Source organism: Pinus tabuliformis, chromosome Q (assembly GCF_031772625.1).
Source record: "Pinus tabuliformis cultivar Carrire ecotype Pingquan chromosome Q, CPIR1, whole genome shotgun sequence".
In the NCBI taxonomy this organism is placed as follows: Eukaryota; Viridiplantae; Streptophyta; class Pinopsida; order Pinales; family Pinaceae; genus Pinus; species Pinus tabuliformis.
In genome coordinates this window covers 1,283,381,478-1,283,404,218 of record NC_142296.1, presented here as the reverse complement: position 1 = coordinate 1,283,404,218, position 22,741 = coordinate 1,283,381,478, and positions in this window count along the sequence as shown.

The window sequence follows — 22,741 nt, the reverse complement described above, 5'->3', positions numbered from 1 at the left end:
AAGCCAGACTTGTTTGTAAAGGGTATGCGCAGCAAGAAGGAATAGACTTTGAAGAAACTTTTGCTCCTGTTGCAAGACTTGAGGCCATCCGAATGTTCCTTGCTCTCTCAAGCTTTCAAAACTTCAAAGTATTTCAAATGGACGTGAAATCAGCCTTTCTGAATGGAGACTTGGAAGAAGAAGTGTACGTTGAACATCCAGATGGGTTCATTCTTGGAAATGATCCAAATCTTGTATGCCGATTGAAAAAGGCTCTCTATGGTCTCAAACAAGCTCCAAGGGCTTGGTACTACTGGTTGGACAAATATCTTCATCAACAAGGTTTTTCAAAAGGTTCAGCAGATAGCAATCTGTATATAAAAGTTGAAAATGACAAATTGCTAATACTTGTTGTGTATGTAGATGACATTATTTTTGGCAGCAATGAAGAAGCTATGAGTCAAAGTTTTGCCTCGGTCATGCAGAAAGAATTTGAAATGTCCTTGCTAGGAGAACTGACATATTTCCTTGGTTTGCAAATCCAACAAAAGAAAGGAGGAATCTTTTTATCTCAAACCAAGTATCTCAAACAGATTTTGAAGAAATATGGCATGGAAGATGCAAAACCAGTATGTACACCCATGGTCACAGGATGTAGTCTCAGTGCAAATGATGAATCTGCAGTAGTACATCAACCAACCTACAGATCTATGATTGGAAGTTTACTATATTTGACAGGTACCCGACCGGACATCATGCATGCAGTTGGAATAGTTGGAAGATTTCAGGCAAATCCGAAGGAGACTCATCTTCAGGCAGTAAAGAGAATCTTCAAATATCTTCAAGGGACTCAAAATTATGGCTTATGGTATCCTAGAGATACAAATCTTACTCTTCATGCTTATATAGATGCAGATTGGGCCGGAAGCGTGGATGACAGGAAAAGCACAAGTGGTGGTGCGTTCTTTATGGGTTCCAGACTGGTATCTTGGTTCAGCAAGAAACAGAGTTCGATCGCCTTGTCTACAGCTGAAGCGGAATATGTTGCTGCTGCATCTTGTTGCACCCAACTTCTTTGGATGATGCAGACTTTGCAGGATTTTCAAATCACTTGTACACCACCAATCCCCATCTTATGTGATAATACAAGTGCAATCAGCATCTCAAAGAACCCTGTTATGCATTCAAAAACCAAGCACATACCAATCAAGTACCATTTTCTCCGGGAACAAGTGCTTGAACAGAAAGTCAAGTTGGAGTATGTTCCTTCCAAGGAACAAGTTGCTAATATTCTCACCAAACCATTGCCCAGGGACACATTTGAATACCTCAGGCAAAAGCTGGGGGTTGTTGATGCATCATCTTATTGTTGAACATCTTCTTATTGGTGGTACAAGGCTCAGGGGGAGCACATAATGCATTGTTGGCATTATGGAGAAGGAGATCTTGGAAATAGCTGCAATATGTCTCTATCTCTTTCATGGTGGATCTCTGGTTATTTGTTGCAGATCTGGAGGAGCATGAGCTTAGGGGGAGCATACCCTTTGCCCTTGATGTCAAAGGGGGAGAATGAAGCTGAAGTTTGTAAGGTTGCCATCAAGTCCAAAGGGGGAGATTGTTGGCATTATGTTTTCTGGTATGACTGTATGTTACAGATGTTGTACTTGATGGCAACTCCAGTGGCAAGGCTCTCAGTTTGTTGAAAATTAAGAAGGACGCAGGAAACCAGTTCAGGAGGTGCGTACCCGCAGGTACACCATGCAGGGTCCGCGTCCAGAGACGCTGGCCAGCCGTTCAGGAGGTGCGTCCACCCAGTGCACACATTTCAAGACAGAGAAAAAGCATGTGGGGGTTTCTTGTGTGGTATCTAGCCGACGGTTTTGTGTTTCTATGGTGTCGGCTCGTGGTATTGTTCCATGTTTTGGGGAGGAGCTTGCCTATATAAAGCAAAGGAGTTCATTTGGATTGAGCAATTGTCTTGGGTTGAATATCTTATTTGGTGAGATCTAGTCCAGATCTAAGAGGGCGAATCTTCTAATGGACTGTGATCTCTATGGCGCATGATCAGATCTGTAGATCTGACTGTTTGGGTTTGTTCTGAAGCCTTCATATCATTTATATCTAAAGGGTCGCAGGTTCAGTGAAGGGAAAGTGCGCCGGGACGCAGGTACTGTAAAGGGTAAGTGCGCCGAGACGCAGCACAGTAGAGAGATACCTGCGTGGAGACGCAGGGCGATCAAGGTTCAGGTGCGTCTCTGAAGCAGAAAGACGCGGCGCGATAGTGTTTTCAGGTGCGTCTCTGTAGCGAAAGACGCGGCGCGATAGTATCTTTGGGTGCGTCCCTGAAGCAACAGAACGCAGAGCAGTCAAAGGAACAGTGCGTGGGCACGCAGCAGAGCAGAAGGATATCTGCGTGTGGACGCAGAGTAGCAGAAGGTTAACGACGTCTGGTCGCAGGCCACAGAAAGAAAAACTGCGTCTCTGTTTTAAGATGTTCTGTTGATTGAATTTCTCTATTGATAAGGTGTTCTGGGTTAGTTCTGTTGTTGCTAATCTGATATCTGTAGTGATCTATATCTGTTATGTACTTGTTGATTATCTGATGCTTTATGAAAAGAAGTAGGGGGTTGTAGCTCCCTTCCAGGAGTAGACTAGAAAACGAGAGAGAGAGAGAGTTGTAGCTCTCTGCAGGTTGCAGCCTGTGTACTGGTAAAGGACTGCACCAGTACAAAATCATTGTAAAAGAAGTTTCTAAATTGAAAGAAGATAGAGACATATTGCAGTAGGTGGTTTTCACCCACATTGGGTTTCCACCTTACATCTTGTGTTCTTTGGTGTGACTATCTGTTTTTCATGCTCATTATTTTATGGTACTGACATGCTAAAATAATTCAAAGATCAAATAAGGAAGATTTATTAAATTGCTAGATAATACTGATTCACCCCCCCTCTCAGTATTATTTCCAACACTAAGGCGTTGATATATATTTTCTATCTTTTCTTGAGCTGGTTTCATAACAGGGTTTCTCCTGTGGGTGAAATGATTGCTCTTTGAATGGGATCATAGGACTCATGGCATTTCCTGACAAATTTAGGTGCTCTGTGTATCTGAGGTAAAATGTAGTGGGGAAGGAAGGAGTCCCACAATCCTATTTCATCTATTTGATCAATTAATTGATCCTCCATCTAGCAGTACATTTCATATAAATCAAATTGAGAAGAAGTCTCAATGATTTTACAATCTTTGTCAACCAAGGGAGTATGATGGAAGTCAACCTGCAGATGAATAAGAGGATTTGGGATTTCTGCAATTTCTTTTCCCTCACGAGGCATCTCATCAAATGAATTGCAGACTAAAATTGATGGAAATGGAAAAATTTGGTCTGAAACTGAGTGATAGCAGTAAAAATAGTATGAATGAATAGAGACAAGTGGACCTGGATGTCGAATTTCTTCTGAACAGGACAAAATAACAACTTAAGTGTCAGATCGTCTTTGAGATCTAAGGAGGAAATCCTTGAGTGATCGATTTGGTTACAAAAATGCACTGTGTAACCGCTTTCATGGAGGAATAGGGATTTTAATGGAAAAATTGGGGCGGAGCTGTTGAATGAATGGTTAAATATGCATTAATTATCCAACGAGATTAATTAGCGAGTCTTTGGGACATAAATTTGCGGGAGTTATGAATTTAATGAATAACAGATAGGTAGCAGTTGATTGGATGGAAGAAGTGACATGGATCGGACATGGATATTAACATGGAGCGGTTGTAAACGGTCACATGTAAACTACATTAAAGAGTAACTTTTGGTGGTAATTTGTTTTGGGATTTTAAGTCCCGAAAGACTAAAATGAGGATAAGGTGGTTTCAAAAGGTGGTTTTGGAAACTGACCACTTCGGACACCCCACCCCCCCCCCCCCCCCCCCCCCCCCCCCACCGATAAAGTTTCGACGACAAATGAGGGAGGAGGAGCGATGTCGACCATCAGATCTGGGGGGAGAATGCAGTATGTAAGGTAAGGTGAAAAGGTTTTAACATGTAAGTGGAAAGTACTGGTGGGGTCATGATTTTGGCAAATGTGACAATTTTGAGTAATGGGGAATAAATGAATGAAGTTAGGGTGTTTACCAAATAACATTAGTGCTTAGAATTCATAGTTAATTTAAAATGCAACATCGTATACACGTATTATCCAATGTTACAACTTAGGATAAAATCCTTTCATGCTCCAATTATTTCTCATATGTCTACCTACCCTTTACACTCCTAACATTTTCATTTATTCATCTGAGTGCATTTAGGCTAGCAACTCAATATTTGCTTTTAATGACTAATCTACCTCTATCCCTTATTTCCTCCATTTGCTTAGATTAAATTGTTGAGCCAATCTTATTTTCTACCTATTGAAAAATAATTCAAATAAAATCCAATTATGATTAAACTGTATAGTTGGATTCTATGAACTGAGTGTGGCATTTAAACAATCTTCACACAACCTTTATTGGCAAAAATAAAATTGACTAAGAGTAGTGGCATTTGGATTTGCAACACTTTCAGATTTTATTGTTTTTCTTTCTAGCCTAACATTTTATTTTTGCCTTCATTTTTTAGGGCATCTATTATAACATTTTATTTGATATGTACTTATTCATCAAATATCCCTAACATTTTTTTATTTAATAGTATTTTTGTCCATATCCTAACTTAACATTTGATGAAATATATTTTCTTTTTTTGACTAATTGATACTAACTTACCAAAACAAAAAAATGCTACAACAGATCCCAACTTCAACTCATAATTATTTTTCCCTATCATCATAGTATCTCTACGATATATACTTCTTCCTGAATAGTCTCTCAAACTCTTTCATAAATGCCTCTGAAATTCTTTACATATTCCCACCATATATCTTCTTTACCTTTAAGACTAAATGTAGCTATTATAGCCTTCATGCTTTCCGAGTAATCATGCAATCTGAAGAAGTTATTCATACCAAGCAACCATGCTTCTGCATCTCGTGAGTTCTTCATTTCCCTATCAAATGTAGGTGGATTTTCTTTCTTGAAATCATCCAAAAAATATCCCCTGTCACTCCTCCTATAAGGATGATAACGATGATGACCATGATACCTATTTGAGCCAGAACTAAAGTAAAGCCCATACCCACTGCCTCGTTTATCAAGTGTATCCAATAATCTTCCATCTCTTACCATATCATCTCTATCCAACCTGTTACTACCATGTGACCTACTACCGTATTCTCCATTAGTCCTATCATCTTGTCCATGACTAATTCTAAGTAGTCCTTGTTTCTGCAAGTTTGGCAAGCACTGAAGAATCAATGCATTTACATTTGATTTTTTCTCCTATTCCCTAGCAAGTTTCTCTTGTGATTGAATGATTTGATCATTATATTCCTTACAACTCCTTATTTTTGCTTCAAACTTCTCAAAGTGTCTGCTATGTTAGGAGAGTATCCCTCACCATAATTCTCATATAATCTATAGGAAGAATCTCATGAGCTTTAGTCTACCATCTTGCTAGTCATCTTTGATATTATCTTCCTGGCAAGGTATATCATGTCGGATAAACCAAATCATAAACAAACCAACATACCTTAGTGTAGTTTAGGGGAGGATATCTTGTCTGCAAGACCAGCCAGATTAGTGAAATACATATATAAACATAATCATTTCCACATTTAATCATCATTTCAACCATTATCCAATCATCAATGCATGACCATACTGACCACATAGCATGACCTCATGCATTCCATCTACAAAAATATCAATGTATGCATAATAATATATAAGCACTGACATACATAACCAATGTATAATCGACATACACTCATGATGACCAAATCCAACGACTCACCCTCAAATTTCACATGGTGACACCACTACAACTATGACCACCATCATGCATATAAAACAAGTACATAGACCACAAGCATAGACAATACATATGTAATCAACATATATGCACACCCAATACACACTGCCTATCCAGTCCAAGGAGTGAACCATGCTCTGATACAACTCTGTAACACCCTCCTACCACATTTACCCAAGTTAACTAGTCTGTTGGGGTAAACCTATGAAAAGAGGCTACTATGATGTGACTCAACTCCCCATGTATAGTTAAGGAAGTGGAACCAACCAAACAAAACCATTTTGACTTTCCACACATGTTACAGAACCTCTAGGAGCTAGTCAACCTTTCTAGGTGATTGAACCTTGAGAAACTTCACATTTCACTGACCTGAACCCCTAGCTACTCCCATCACAAGGAATTCATGCAACTGAGGCTTTCCATTTGATCCCACATCAAGGGCATGCTGGTGACTGTGGACTCTTTTAGCTAGTTCTGAGCCAGCGACCCTAGATTCTCTACCACTTTTTTAGGGATAGGTCTCAAGCCACTGCCTAGAACTTCATGAAACTTTCAGAAATGATAAATAACATTGAAGCAAGGGAGCTAATGCAAACACTTAGTCAATTAATTCACCATATCCCTACTATCCATGATAGGAATTTCATCAAACATGTCATAAATATGCATTCTAAAGGTCATAACAACATATCTGAGTATAGGGGTCTCATACTTATCTGAGAATCATAAGGAAGAACTAATGGCTTATAAAAATAGATGCATTGTCATCTATTACATCACATATTCATTATTCATTCATTTTCAGATAAAAACATGATGGGAGCCATACATAAATTCTATCATAAAACATGCTCATAACCAACATATAACCAACAAAAATAACAAGGATATAACAACCATAAAATCACATATAAACAAGTATATTTACCCATCAAGTATAAGAGGAAAGAAGCTATTAGTAACATATGCAAAATGAAACCAAGTCTAGGACTTCCATTTACCACCCGATGATGGATTGGCTGAACCAAATCTTTCTTTCAACCAATCACTGTTGTACCGTATTCCACACATGAATGTGGGATCTCATGGATCAAATCCAACAAAACCAAACGAAGGATTCCAGAGGCCAAACCACCTCAAACCTAAACTAGTGATTCCACCTCATGGTCAAAAATCACTAACCATCACGAGATTGGTCTCTACCCAAGTTTTCCATGAATCTAGAGTGTTTGGTCCAACAAGGGCTTCCAGGACTAGTAACTCAACCCACAACTATTGTCGGGCTTCCAGAGCGTTTTTCCAACCAGGGATTCTAGAACTAGTAATCAACCCACTAAGGGCTTCCAAAGTGTTTGTCCAATCAAGGCTTCGAGGGCTAGTAGCTCAACCCAAGCTATTATAGGGCTTCCAAAGTGTTTGTCCAACCAAGGTTTCCAGGAATTAGTAACGCAACCCACAACCATAAGGAACATCATAACCAACTGTTACACAACATTTTGTCATTGTCCCTGTACTCCCCATCCACGATCATGGAGGACCTCTATCGTGTACCCAACATGCTTTCCTATCATTAAGAAACTCCCATTGTGTCCCTCTTCATGATCAGAATAATTCCCTTTTGCATCATTTCCCAAAAACCTTCTGTTTACCCCAGTTTACAAGACCGACGCTAATGACCTTTGTCCCCCTCACATCGATATGCAAGGATTAAAATTTTCCTTAGCACCGATCAGATTGATTGAGCCCTTTCTCATTCACGTCAATCCTATTTTGGAAAGTTTTTTAAATATGGAGCCGAAGCTTCTAGCTCTAGAAGCTTCGTAACAAAATTTTGGTAAATGGTTAGGCTGGATGGAGTCGAGGAGGTCAGGTTGGGTTCCTTTCCCCTATTAGGATGGAAATAATCCAAGAGATAAGGCCTTCTCCCATGAGAAGAGGAACCATCTCCCATCCATCCAAGCTATAAAAAATTCTCTTTTTCCCAAGAAAAAGCTAGTTTTAGTTTTGGAGTTAGAATAATCAGCAAGACATCTATAGTCTGAAGTTTTTCTAGTGTATGTTTGAGGGAGAATAGTGTGCTTGGGTGTGATTTGAGACTAGAGGGAAAGAGGCCTTAAAATCTCTATTGTTGGGGTTGTCCATGAAGTGCTAGCAGAAGTGTGGGAGCCTTGATACGTTAGAGGAGACCAGCGACGTCAAGGCACCGATTGTAATCTCTTTTTGATTTATATAAATGAAACTATAGATTGGTTTCCTACATGAAGTGTCATTTTACATCTTTATGGCTTAATGTTCCTTGACTAGTTAAGTAGGCTGAATACAATATTGTATGCTATTACGTTTGTTGTTTTCTATTGTTTGATTTTTTCAGGTGTGCAAAAGAAGGAAACGAAAGATAGTTGGAACGAAGAAGCAGGATCATCACCAAGCGGCATAGCGTTCTAAGAGGTAGGCCCTCTTAATTGATTCTAGCCTAAGGAAATCTTCCATAGATTGTCTATTTGTGACTAGACCCGCTCTCTCAGGCTAGAGGAATTGTTTGTGTCTACACTTAGAATTTACCTACATCACAAATTGGTGACTCTTTGTAGGTTTTAACCTCGTACAGAAATTACCTGCATACAAATTCTAAAACACAAAAAATAAACAATGCAAGAGCATAACACATAAAACACATATACACAGAAATTTTCCCCTGGATCCAAAAACTGAGACTACCAGCTTGACTTTTCATTATGTTCCTTTCAATGTAACAATACATATTTATACATGCTAAAGCATCCAATACCATGGACCAAAAACCATCGCGTCCAAAACCATGGACCAAAAACCATCGTGTTAAAAACCATGTGTGAAAAATCATGCACAGAACCATAGGTAGGTCCGCCCAACCTAATATAGGGTCCAAAAACAAAATTTTCTGGGGCGCTGCCTCAAACCTCATAGAGTTGGGTTACCTGCACCTGTCAAACCCCCTTGTGACCCCCCCCCACTATGCAATCGGTGCAACGAAGGGGGGGCTCCACGCCCCTTCTAATCCCTCGGTTAACTACGTGGTCTAGTCGTGGAAAGAATATAACACAACCAAACATTCTCCCACTTGTTGTTTTCTTTCCACAGGGGGCCATAAGAGAGCTTAGTCATTTATCTAGCCCTGCAATGCCCATTGTTTCTCTACACCAAGAGAATTTCTCAGAGCTCACAGATTTTGTCAATGCATCTGTAGTATTCTTCAAAGTGTCCACCTTTACCAGCAACACCTTTTTGTCTTCTATCATATCCCTCACAAAGTGATACTGAAAATCAATGTGCTTTGTCTTTGAATGATATGCAAGGTTCTTTGCCAAGAAAATTTCACTTTGGCTATCACAGTCTATCCTTATAGCTCCCTGTACTAACCCCATACTTGAACACAATCTCTGCAACCAAATTGCTTCCTTGCTTACATGAGTGGCTGCCATGTATTTTGCCTCTGTAGTTGATAGTGCCACTAAAAAGTGTTTCTTACTCATCCAACTGATTGCACCTCCAAATAGGTTAAACACATACCCACTTTTAGATATTTTTTGATCCAGATCTCTAGCCGAATCTGCATCAACAAAGCCACGAATTCGAATACTCTGTCCAATCCTGGTCTTCCTTGGTAGCATAAACCATAATCAATAGTGCCACGCAAATACCTGAAAACCTACTTCACTGTTGTCCAGTGCTCCTTCCCTGGTTTTGACATAAACCTGCTCAATAATCCCACTACAAGTGCAATGTCTGGTCTAGTACAGACCATCGCATACATCAGGTTACCGACTGCACTTTCATATGGAACACGGGACATGTCCTCTTCTTCTTTGTGTGTCTTGGGACACTGTTCAATAGATAACTTTACACCTACAGGAATAGGAACCTTCACCAGTTTATTATCCTGCATATTAAACCTCTGCAATATTGTCTTGACATACTTCCTCTGGTTTAACCAGAGCTTCCTCTTTGTTTGATCTCTTTTAATTTCCATGCCCAAAATATAGTTTGTAGGACCAAGATCTTTCATGTCGAATTCGAAGGACAAATGGGTCTTCAAATCCTAGATAATTTCTTTGTCATTTCCAACCAACAACATATCATCCACATTCCAGACCAGATAAATAACACGGTCACCAATTAATTTAGAATACACACAGTGATCTGCTTTGCTTCTGGTGAAGCCAAGTCCCCGTATAAATGTATCAAATTTCTGATACCACATCCTTGGTGACTGTTTTAACCCATACAGGGACTTCTTTAACTTGCATACCAATTCTTTCTTACCCTTCACCGCAAAACCTTGAGGTTGCTTCGTGTAGATCTCCTCTTCCAGATCCCCATGAAGAAATGTTGTCTTCACATCCATCTTTTCTACCTCAAAATCAAAAGCAACAACAACAGATAAAAGTAATCTAATAGAAGCTACCTTGGCAATAGGAGAAAAAATATCACCAAAATCAATTCCTGGCACATGGGAATAACCTTTTGCTACCAACTGAGCTTTGTATTTCTCCACCTTTCCTTATGCATTTGTCTTCTTCTTGAACACCCATTTTTTCCAATGGGTTTCCTTCCAGCCGGCAACTCCACCAGATCCCAAGCCTCCTTTTTGTGCAAAGATGCCATTTCGTCAACCATGGCCTCTTTCCAAAGTTTTCCATCCTCTAAATCTACTGCTTCCTTCACAGTTCTGTGATCATCATCAGTAATAGATAAAGAAAAATTTGAATAGAAAGTAGATGGACTATACCTTTCTGGTTTCCTTCTTTCTCGAACTGATCTTCTCACACCCAGAGTTTGTGGCTCTTCATCTTCTGATTCCCCCTCTACTATAGAGTATGATTCTTCCTCCTTAAGCTCAAACTCTATCTTCTCAAGTTCCTTTTGTTGGACTTATGTTTAATAACATCTTTCACCTCTCTGAACACCACATCTCAGCTGTACACAACCTTCCTTATTACTGGGTTCCAAAGCTTATAACCCTTTAAACCATCCTTATACCCAATAAAGATGCACTTTTCAGATTTACTATCCAAATTGGTTCTTTTCTCCTTTGGAACATGTGCATATGCATCACATCCAAATACTCTCAGATGTGAAAGAGAGGGTTTCTTACCAATCCATACCTTGTGTGGAGTCTTATCCTCCAACGCTGATGAAGGTGATCTATGGACCAGGTAACATGCAGTATCCACCGCCTCTGCCCAGAATTCTTGTCCTAACTTAGGACCACTGAGCATGCTTCTTGCCCTTTCCATCAACGTCTTGTTCATTCTTTCTGCAACTCCATTTTGCTGAGGTGTATATGGAGTAGTCTTCTACCGTGCTATACCACACTTCTTACATAATTCTTCAAATTCCTTACTGTAAAACTCTCCACTGTTATCTGTCCTCAACACCTCTATCTTCTTCTCTGTCTGGTTTTCCACCAGAGCCTTAAATTCTTTAAACCTGTCAAAGACTTTAGATTTCTTCTTAAGGAAATATATCCATGTATTCCTTGAGAAGTCATCTATAAATGATACATAGTACACAAACTTACCCAATGATGGAACCTTCACAGGTCTAAACACATCACTGTGCACAAGCTCTAATATTTGTTTCGCGCTCTTACCATTAGAGGGGAAACTCACCTGATTCTGCTTCCCAAATACACAATTTTCATAGAAATAAAAATCCAGAGAGCTATTACTCATACCTTTACCATGAAGTATTCGAAGGCCCTTCTCTCCAATATGTCCAAGCCTTTGATGCCACAACATGGTCTTCTCTCTAGAGACCACTAGATTTTCTACTCCACTTTTAGGAACCATGGAACTGTTGCACCCATCAACAATAGTGCTACCTTGTAGCTTATATAGAGCTCCAATCCTAACTCCACGGATCAATACCAGTGCTCCCTAAACCATCTTTCAAGTATCCTTCTCGAACACTGTTTTTACACCTACATCATCCAACTTGCTTACAGAAATCAGATTTTTGGCTAATGCAGGAATATGTAGAACACCCAGAAGTGTTCTAACCCTTCCACCTTGCAACTTCAACTTTACTTTTCTGCGACCAACGATTCTAGCCTTCCTGTCATCCCCCAAGAAGACATCACCACCATCATATTTCTCAGACTCGCAGAACCACTCTCTATGGGGAGTGAAGTGAAAGGATGCACCTGAGTCAATTAACCATGCCTCATGATCTACATGTGTACTTGAAGAAGCCAAGTACACATCTCCACCTTCATTTGAGGTGGTTTTCACCTCTGCAGAAGGAGCATCATCAGATCCCTTTCCTTTATCAGGAGCTTTAGATTTACAGTCCCTTTTGTAGTACCCTTCCTTTCCGCATTTCCAACACACCACCTTTATAGGTTTTCCTGGAGATTTAGATCTCCCTCTAGATTTAGATCTCCCATTCGATGACTTATTTTTGTTTATATTCTGGGATCATCCCCGTACAGACAAGGCATCACCATTCTGGCTCTCCATATTTTTCCATCTCATCTCCTTCGTCAACAAGGATGAGACTATTTCATCAAACTGCAAGGCAGTTGTATTGCTACCTATTGTAATAACCAGACTATCCCACGAATCTGGTAGAGAACACAACAAACTGATGCACTTATCTTCATCTGAAATTTTAATATCAACAGATAATAACTGACTTACCACAATATTAAATGCGTTTAGATGCTCTGTCACCGAGTCTCTATCTTTCATCCTTAGGTTATACAAATTTTTCCACAAGAACAGTTTATTCACCAGAGACTTAGATTGGTACAAAGTCCCTAACTTGTCCCACAAAGCCTTCGCCGTAACTTCCCTTGATACATTAAGCAATATTGAATCTGAGACACTCAATCGTATTGTGCTCTTTGCCTTCCGATCCAACTTCTTCGATTCTTCATCAGACACTCCCATTGGTTTAGTACCTAGATCTACTGCAATCCACTGATCTTTATCCACCAACAAATCCTTCATCTTGAGTTTCCACAACTCAAAACTCTGACCATTAAATTTCTCGATCTCTATCTTTCCACTGCTCGCCATCTTCTTTCACCACCAGAATTGATCTCGCAGATCTCCCACTGAACAGGGTCTACCACAGGCCCGAGCGAAACCCCTTAGCAACAAAGGAATCCCCTTGAATCCAAAACAACTCTGATACCAAATGTAGGTTTTAACGCTGTACAGAAATTACCTGCATATGAATTCTAAAATACAAAAAATAAAAAATGCGAGAGCATAACACATAAAACACATATACACAGAGATTTTCCCCTGGATCCCAAAACTGGGACTACCACCTTTATTTTTCATTATGTTCCTTTCAATGTTACAATACATATTTATACATGCCGAAGCATCCAATACCATGGACTGAAAACCATTGCATCCAAAACCATGGACCAAAAACCATCACGTCCAATACCATGTGCGAAAAATCATGCACAAAACCATAGGTAGGTCCACCCAACCTAATATAGGGTCCAGAAACAAAATTTTCCGGGGCGTTGTCCTAGACCCCATCGAGTGGGGTTACCTACACCCATCAAACCCCCTGTGACCCCCCCCCCACTACGTAATCAACGCAACGAGGTGGGGGCTCCACCCCCGTTCTAACCCCCCGGTTAACTACGTGGGCTAATCGTGGAAGGAATATAACAAAACCCAACACTCTCCTGGGGAACCAATCCTTCTGTTCGATTGATTGTAGTTTCATGGTTTTGTGTGAACTTTTCTAGTATCAACATTTCCCTCTAGTGTTCTTTCCTTTGCCTCGTTTACTGCTCTGAGTCGAAATTTACAGTAGCAAGTCTAGTTTTTACTTGAGGAAATTTTTATTTTTTCATTTGAATCCTCGGCCAGGGTGTTTTTTTCTAAAACAGTTGTGCCGATAAGATCGAGTTTCTCAAAAATAGTCACATTGACCCCCTTCTGGCGCTTGTTGTCCATTAGGCGCTGATGCCTATAGATGGAGATTAGGGTTTTCAACTTTTCCCCAGATCTCAACCAGTCTGTCTTTCTCTCCTGATTTCTACCTCTTAGCTTGTTTTAGGCTATTTCTTCGTGACTAGAAAGATTGATCTGGCTTGGCTTATGTGTGTTAGCTTGAAAGAGTCATCAGGGGGAAAAGACCCTAGGTTTAGGCGTAGAGGGATAACAATGGACCGTTGTAGTCTAGGACAATTTTGACATTTTCACCTCACCCAAAAGGGCAAGGAGTCTCACCTGAGGCGTGTCACGACTGAAAGGGAGAAAGGTTCAGCGTGGAGTCGAGGAAGCATTAACCGGTTTCATTCGATCACAGATATATATCCATTGTGCATAAAACAGAGATAAAAACATAATAGAGATAATACTAGAACTACTTATTACATGCACTTGATGGGACATTCAAAATTTTTAGAGATTCATCCCACAGAAGGGGCTCATACACATCATAGTTCGCAATTACTCTAGTCATTCTTTCTATTAACTTAACAGTAAATGTTACAATATAACTTTGGCATTCACCACAAACAAATACAAGGAATACCTGGCTTAGATCCACGTGTTCTGTTTAGCTTCAAGGCCCAAGCCTACCAGACTCCTACACTCTGCTATCCATCTACCACGATTGGATGACCTCCCGCCTGCTTCCACAACCTTGTCATCATTCATCAACCAACCAATCAACCCTTCTCCTTTTCTATCCATTTCCTTTTGTATTCTTTTCTACTACCTTGACTACTAGTTCCTGCTCAGTTGCTCTTCCCCTCGGCTACTCTTGCACCTTCCTACCCCCTCAGCTACCTTTGCATTCCGCTGCCACCTTGCCACAACTCTTCCACAACTGCTTGCTCCTCCAGCCAACCATTGCTGCCACCTGTTTCCTTCTCATCCTTCGATCAACCAAAATTGGTCAAAACCTTTTCAAAATTAAACGAAGGCCCCAATAGGCCCTGACCACAATTCTTTGACTCATCCCCGAGTCAATTCATTTTGACCTCGGTCATTCCTGTTGGTACTTCCATGTGCTTTATGAGTGGGGACTACACTATTAATTGTGTTGGTTCTATAATCTGTTGTGCTAGTGCATCTTCTGCCTTGGTCATTGTTTTTATTGCCTCGGCCATTACTTGCAGAGTGGCATCTACCTCTGTTACACTTTTATTCCCTTGAGGTTCCCACATTCCAAATGAAGGCCCCAACTTTGGAACAATGGTCGTGGTCTACTGCTTGAATTATTTGTATCTTTGAATGGACGTGTCCCATTAGGAAAGGATTGCATCAGCACCTTGAGTGAATGCTTCGACTAAGTTTGATGTTAGTTCAGTTGGCCGCTGGATTTGCAGGTCGCTCCATTGCTGTCCACTGGAGTCACACACTTCCTTCAGAAGCAACACCTGCATCTGAACCGGTGGCCATAGATCTCTGATTACCTTCTTCATCTTTGTCGACTCCTCTTTGATATGATCAACCTGGGCCTCAATGGTGTCAATTTGCTCATTAATCTGCTACAGTTGGGCGGGGTCTGTACAGTCTTTTTTGTTAGCAAATAGGGTCTGTATTTGTTCACTAAGGGGGTAGACCAAGTGGTTCTTCAGTGCCAGAGTGCCTGACCAATCATGGACCTTGTTCATTAGAGCATATCCGTCGATGAGGGCATTGGTTAAGGCTTGTTCCTTTGCTTCCATTTCCATGAATTTTCTCTCGATCATCCTTGTGTAGATTTCCACTAGGTTCGGTAGTGTTGACCTCACCATCTCCAACTTCCTCTTCATCTCAACATTAGTAGCTGCAAGGTTCGAGCATGCCACCTAGATGTGGTTGTAGCAGATGACCACGGTGTAGGTAGCCATGTCCGTCGGTGCTTCTGTACCAGTTGAGCACCTCTTCTCGGTAATAATGTTCCACAACTGAGATTGTGACCAAAGTGAATTCATTCTTCGTAAAATGCCACATTGTTTTGCCTACAATGATGTAGCAGTAAAATCTGATGTCAGCATTGTTAATCATATCTAGTTCCGATCCTCTCCCGCCCTGCTCAGTCCCATATTTAGCATAGATATTATCTTCAGCCTGCTTCTTACCTCGCTTTGCCCCTGTCTGGAATGTTGTGCTAACCACATTCCCTCCCTTGGTCAACATTGTTAGGCAACTGATATCCTCCACATGGATGGGATACTCCTTATCCAACCATAGTGACCCTCCGTGCATCCTGCTCGCCAACAACTTGGTACACTGCATCATGGAAAATTGAGTGTTGAACACAGGTAGACTCCTCAAATGGAATAATTTTGATCTATGTATCCCCTTAAACTCTTCCCTGAACCTGAAGGTCCTAGTACCATCCTCCTTCTAGAATTCCTCTGCATAGAACTATTTTTTGATGGCCGGGAACTGGAAACAATCTATAAAGTCGTTGTCGATGACGATCAAATTCGCCTTGTCATACTTGCCATACATATTATGGACCAATTCAATTCGTACATCCAACATGTCTTGTGGGAATGATACCATTCCTATCTCCTGCGATAAACGACCTGCACTTGAGGTTTCCTGCTTCTTTGTCTTTGCACCTGTTCTTCAGAGTGAACTTGTAATTCCTTTGTTATTTTCAATTAGAATTCTAGAATTCCCTTCATTCTCCTACAAATTATGTAGCTGGCTCTGACACGACGTCCCTGACTGATTAGGCCTCATCAACTAATTACTCTAGCAACTTTCCCATGTGTTCTAGCTATACCTTGCTACCGCTGGCTGAATGGGACGTGATAGCTATGACTTAGACTAGGAAAGTACAGAGTGTGATGCATGGCATATTTATTTTTGCATGATGGGGTTACTTATTAACTAAATTTATGCTTAATGGGAAAATATTTCATGGCTCCTACCTTGAAAGTTGCATTATTAATTATTTAATTTGGAAATGACTATCGGTACGATGGAAAAGACGGGTACTCATGTGATCATAAATTATGGAAAAGCACATGCCCATGTGTACCTTGCTAATTAGGTTTACATGTGTGAATACTGAATCTCCCTTTTCTTCTCCCCCCCCAACACAAATGGGTTGCGGTATACGAAGTTTCTGTAGCAACCTTATTATTCCTCATTTTTTTTTTGTGTTGTGGAAGGGCTTCAGGTGTGCACCATTCACCCATCCATGCAATAGGACTCCATCCACTTGTGAGAGCCTTACTGCTCCCAACTCTTTGATTTCTGTGACTATAAACAGATCCAGCCAGTGCATCTGCAGCTTCCATAGGAACTTCTGGAACCTACTATCGTATAGGAGTACCTATTCTAGAACTTCAAAAGACTTCCTCTTGATCTGCCTATCATGGCAAGATTTTTTCCTTCTTTGGTCCACTGATTGATGAAAATCTGCTAAAAATTTGGTTTCGTCAAGTTCTATCAATTGGCTTATTCTATCTCATAGGGCGATATTGTCCGTCATTCCCGTGGCCTCTGATATGAACGTGCTAGGTAATATAAATTCTGTTGGTACCACCGCTTCCCTTCCATATACAAGTTGAAATGGAGTTTGCTTGTGGAGTCTCTTTACTATTGTCCTATATACCCATAGAGTTGCAGGTATTCTTTCATCCCAGTCATCCCGGTTGGCTGATATGACTTTTGTTAGTCCTTTCTCTAGTATCTTGTTAAATTCTTCTACTACACCGTTAGCTTGTGGGTGATATGGACTACTCTTGTTATGTTGAATCATGAAAGTCTTCAACAGAGTCTTAATGGTCTTGCTCAAAAAGTGTGTCCCTTGGTTTCTTGTGAGGCTCCTCGGGCATCCAAACCTTGAAATGATGTTCTAAAAAATGATCCTTGCCGCTGTTTCTGTTGTACAGTCCTTGACGGGTGCTACCTCTTCCCACCTTGTGAGGTATTCTATTGTTGTTATTATGTATCTTCCTCACGAATGCCTCGCCAATGGTGAAATGGGTCCAGTGAAGTCTACCGCCCATTTACTAAAGATTTGCACTATGTGGACCGGATGTAGAGGCAGCTCATCCCGTTGCGAAGGCTTTCCGACCCTTTGAGAGACGTCCCATGTCTTAGAAAATTCTTTAGTCTTTATGGATAATTGGCCACCATAGTCTTACATGTAGTATTTTTCTTGCTGTGGCTTTACCTCCCACATGGCCTCCTATGACCCCTGCATGGCACTCCCATAAGACCTCATTCCTCTCATGCTGGAGGACATAGTGCCTCAGTATTTGATCTAAGCCTCTTGTAGAGGTATCCTACAATCAGCTGGTAATCTACTACCCTTACTACCAAGTGTCATCTATGTGTTGTCGTGTACCCCTTTGGACAATGACCAGTTGTTAATAATGTGGTGATCTCTTCCAGGTGATCTAGGATTGCCTCTATTCTGAATAAGTTAGCATCAAGCAATCGATCATCCACTGCTCCTTCATTCTCCCCTGTGTCTAGTCATGATAGGTGGTTTAGTCCCACATTCAGTCTATCGGACTTTACAACCACCTCGAATGTAAATTCCTGGAACAGCAAGAGCCATCGGCATATCCTCCCTTCTAGTGCTGGCTTGTTTACCAAGTATTTAAGTGTGGAATGGTCTATAAAGAATTTGAATGGTGCGCCCAGTAAATAGTGCCTGAACTTTTATAGAGAGTAAACCATTGCCAGGGCTTCTCTCTCGGTTGTTACATGGTTTATTTCCATAGTAGACAATTTTCTGTTAGCATACACTAGATGGTCCATGTTTTTCTTCCCTTGTTGCACTAAGATCGCTCCTAGCACTATCCCTGAGGCATCAATGTGCACATGGAACATTTTGTTCCAATTAGGGTACACCAGTATAGGGATGCTTACCAGTCTTTAATTTATTCAGGGTTGTCTGACAATTTGTGGTCCAAATGCACTCTTCTGTTCTTTTCAGCTATTTTTCTAATGAGGTTGTGATGGATGTGTAGTTCCTAATGAACCACCTGTAGTACCCCGTATGACCCAGAGTTGATCTTAGTTGTTTACGTTGCACGATGGTTCCATGTGGAAAATTGCTGCAACCTTTGCGGGGTCTACACATACTCCATCTGTCACACGGAATGAGTCGATCTTGCGGACAAGATAGACCTTCCTATAATATAACGATATCTAGTGACAAGCAAGCCAATCAAAAACTATCTTTCTCTAAATATGCATTTATAAACAAAGGCAAACAAGTATTTAGGCCTACCTTGGGTCCAATGCAAGTTTGTGGAAGCCTCACTCCTTTGATCCAAATGAGCTCCCTTGTTGCGAATTTGCAAACACAAACAAGCAAAAAAATTAAATAGCACCTAAAAAACCAATATCATAAAGCATACTTAACATGATGATCAAGGAATTCATGAAACAAATGACATAAGACAATTCGTTGAGAAAAATGAATCTGATTGTATTAATTCAAATCAAAGAATAACTTTACAACCTGTGCCTTGATGCTATACAAGCTCCTCCCAAGGTCTAACAAGAAGTCTTGTTTAATTTGACAAGTTTCACTCTCTTCCTAATGAAGCCAAAAAGGTATGTGATCTCTCCTCTCATGCTTAACTAGGAAGTCTCAATTCCACCAGCATTTACCCTAAAAAATGTTCAGCTTCTAACCTCCCTAGCAACCAGCCCAATGCCTTAATTTATAGTGCAATGGAGGGAAGTTACTAGGTCCTCCTTCAAAGGGATAAAGCCCTCCTTCAAAGGGATAGCTCCTCTCATCAAGGGATTATCTCCTTCTCTTTTGGGGTGCATGAACCACCAAAGAGCGACCAATCCACGTCAAAATTCCTTCTAGAATCATATAGAATTAACCCAAAGTGAACTTTTTAGAATAAACTTGTGCCTTTTTGACTTTCATAGGGGTCCGCACCCACTCCTTTAGGGGCAGAGAGGGCAGGTCCGCAGGTATTGTGAACAGGGGGTGCGGGACCGCAGGCAACAGTGAGAGAAAGTGCGGAACCAGAGCTTTGTTGATTTTCAATGTCTTTCTCTCATTTTCAAATCTGTCCCCCTGTCAGTAATTTGTCACTCTCCCCCTGTCAGTCTCCCTACTGTGTCATGAACTCCATTTAATCATGCTCCTGCTCTCTAATCTGGCCAAATGACCCACTTTGCCAAAGTTTATTTGATCAGCGCGACTGTTATTAAAATAACCGCGTTGACTGGCGGTTGATAATGCAACTGATGCGCTGCCAGCGCGGAAGCACACGGGTTTTCCGCGCTGGTCGAATTTCATGAGCCAGCGCGTTTGTTATTCATATCTGATCACGCTGACATGACCTTCTTTGTTATTCAGCTACGATGTCAGCGCTCCAGTGCAATTATGGACCCGCGCTGATCCAGTTTTGGCGAATTTGTTCCAACAGCCAGCCTTCCAGATGACTCCAGACTTGGTTGTTGGCCTTGTGGGTATCGCCCTCCCTTCTATGGCATGTCTGTTCGTCATTTGAAACCACCTTCCTTGGAGATAAGCTCATCCTCCCCCCATTCATGGAGACTCCTTCTCCTATTTAAGCCTCTACCATTGCCATGAGCAACTAGTTTTTGATACTTTTTAGTTTTTGACAGTGTGGAATTCATAGTGCTTAGAGTGCTGCTGCTAGTAGGTAGTTGGTGTGACAAGTGTGGATTTGCTAGAGGAAGATTAAGGAAGGTTGTGAGTATTGCTTGTGTGAGAGAGAGTTTTGTCTTGGGAGAATCTACCTCCAAGGGTGAATGCTTAAGAGACTTGCTGGCTGGACCCTCTAGAGAAGGACTCAGCGTCAGAACTTTGGCTGTACCTTTCTCTGTTATTGATTAATAATAGATGACTGCTGTTATGGTTCCATTCTCATTTGTCTTTGTAATGGTTAATGTGAATTACATCCTTTCTGACTGATGTATAATTGCATTTATTAGATTTAACGTTTGCGTTTGTGTTTCTCTTCGTGTGTGCAGGTGTCTATCTACGGAGATCGTGGAAGATCGTGACCGGCCAAAGCGAAGGAGCGAGAACGACATCTCTTCATCAAACAATAGCGTTGGAAACCAAGTAGGTGTTCATTGCCTATCTTTTATTTGCAATTAGGAACTTGCACAGTAGCATTGATTGATTGTTGCTAGACCCATTCTGGGCTAGTAGGGATCGCCTCTATCCATAGAGGGGATTTACCTCTCCAACAATTTGGCGACTCCGCTGGGGATTCTGGCCTTTGTCCCTTTTTGTTCATTCTTGTTTTGAGTTTGATTGTTACTCTCTTTTCAAAGATTGGGGATTAATTATTAGTCTTTTGCATTTCCTGGGTGGATTTGGGAAATGCCCCTGTTTGATTGAAAGATTGGCTGTTTTGATTTGGGAGTTTTGATTTGCCTGTCACTATTTTTGAGCTCCATCGCGGATTTAATTTTAACAGTCGCACTGTCATCGCGCTCACCCTTTTGCAACATCCTGTTCATCGCGGAATTACGCCTAACAGTCGCGACGATCCTGGAAATCGGATCAGCGCGGAAAAGACGTGTATAGTCGCAATGTCAGCGCACTTGGTACACTTCTTACCCGCGCTGACCTTGGGTTGCTAGCTTAATTCCCGCGACGACTCCTGAAATCGGATCAGCGCAGGTGGTCTGTGTAAAATTTGCGCTGACATCTCGGGTGGTCTGTGTAAAAGTTGCGCTGACATTGTGATCATCGCGAGTTGCCTGTGTAAAAGTTGCGCTGATTCCTGAAAAGTTGTTTTTATAACTTTATCTCCTGAATTCATCAATCTTTCTTATCCCCTGTTGTTTCTTGTCTCTCATTAGCTTGTTTTGATTGCTTTTGGTTAAGGGACGCTCTCTCTTTGATTTTGTTTGAGTGAGTCTTGTGTTTTTTAGACCATGTGACCTAGCCCTTTAGAAGTTTCATCGAGAAACCGTTTGCTCAGGTTACTTGTCTATTCAAGGTTCATCCACAACCCTCTTATTGATTTGCTTGAGGCTTTTTCACTGCTTGTTGCTGGTTGATTTTTAGTGTCGATTATTGAACCACTTTTTTATGTTGATTCGATTTCTTCACTACCAAGCATAGATCACAATTATTTGGATCGATCAGTTCACACTTGCTTGGTTGTTTAGGTGATTGTTATTGAATCAGTCTTCGTATTGTTTTGATTACTTCTCACTACCCGGACACAGATTACAGTTGTTTGGGGTCAACCGTTTCTTTTCACATTTGTCTGTTATTATTTCTCAAGATTCATTTTAAGTGCATTGTGCCATTGGAAAAAGAAATCAAACTAATGTCTTTTGCATTCAATAGTTAATGAAAAGAAGAGCATTTCATTCATTTGTGTTCTCAAAAGAAAAATTTCATTTCTTTGTCATTAGTTGCATTAGATTGTTTGATTGATTGAGTTCATTTTGTTTGATTGAAAACTCTTAACCCTCTCATAGTTAGAATTCATCGAACGAAATGGTATTCTTTGACATGTAGTTTGCATCTAAGTAATTGTGAGAGATCACACGATAGGGCCTGAAACCGAAACTTAATTCAAGATCAACCATAAAATAAACTGAATAAACCTAAAAACGCATTGGAACTTAACGCAAACATCTAGAGGTCTAGGTTAGAGATGTGTTCCGGCTTCTTTAAACATAGTCACTATTGTTTCACATTACGGTTGGGTGATTCCTCCTTCTGTGACTCGATAGTGGTATAACACAGACTGTGCTCCCACGTACCGTCGTGTATATAGGGAGACCCCACTAGGCTTTTATCCTTGATCCATAGGAAGCCGAGTCTGCCACCCTGCGAACCGTAACGCACCGAACATAGCATTCGGGAAGATTGACTGCAGTACGGAAAGTCCTTGGTTCTCATACGATTGC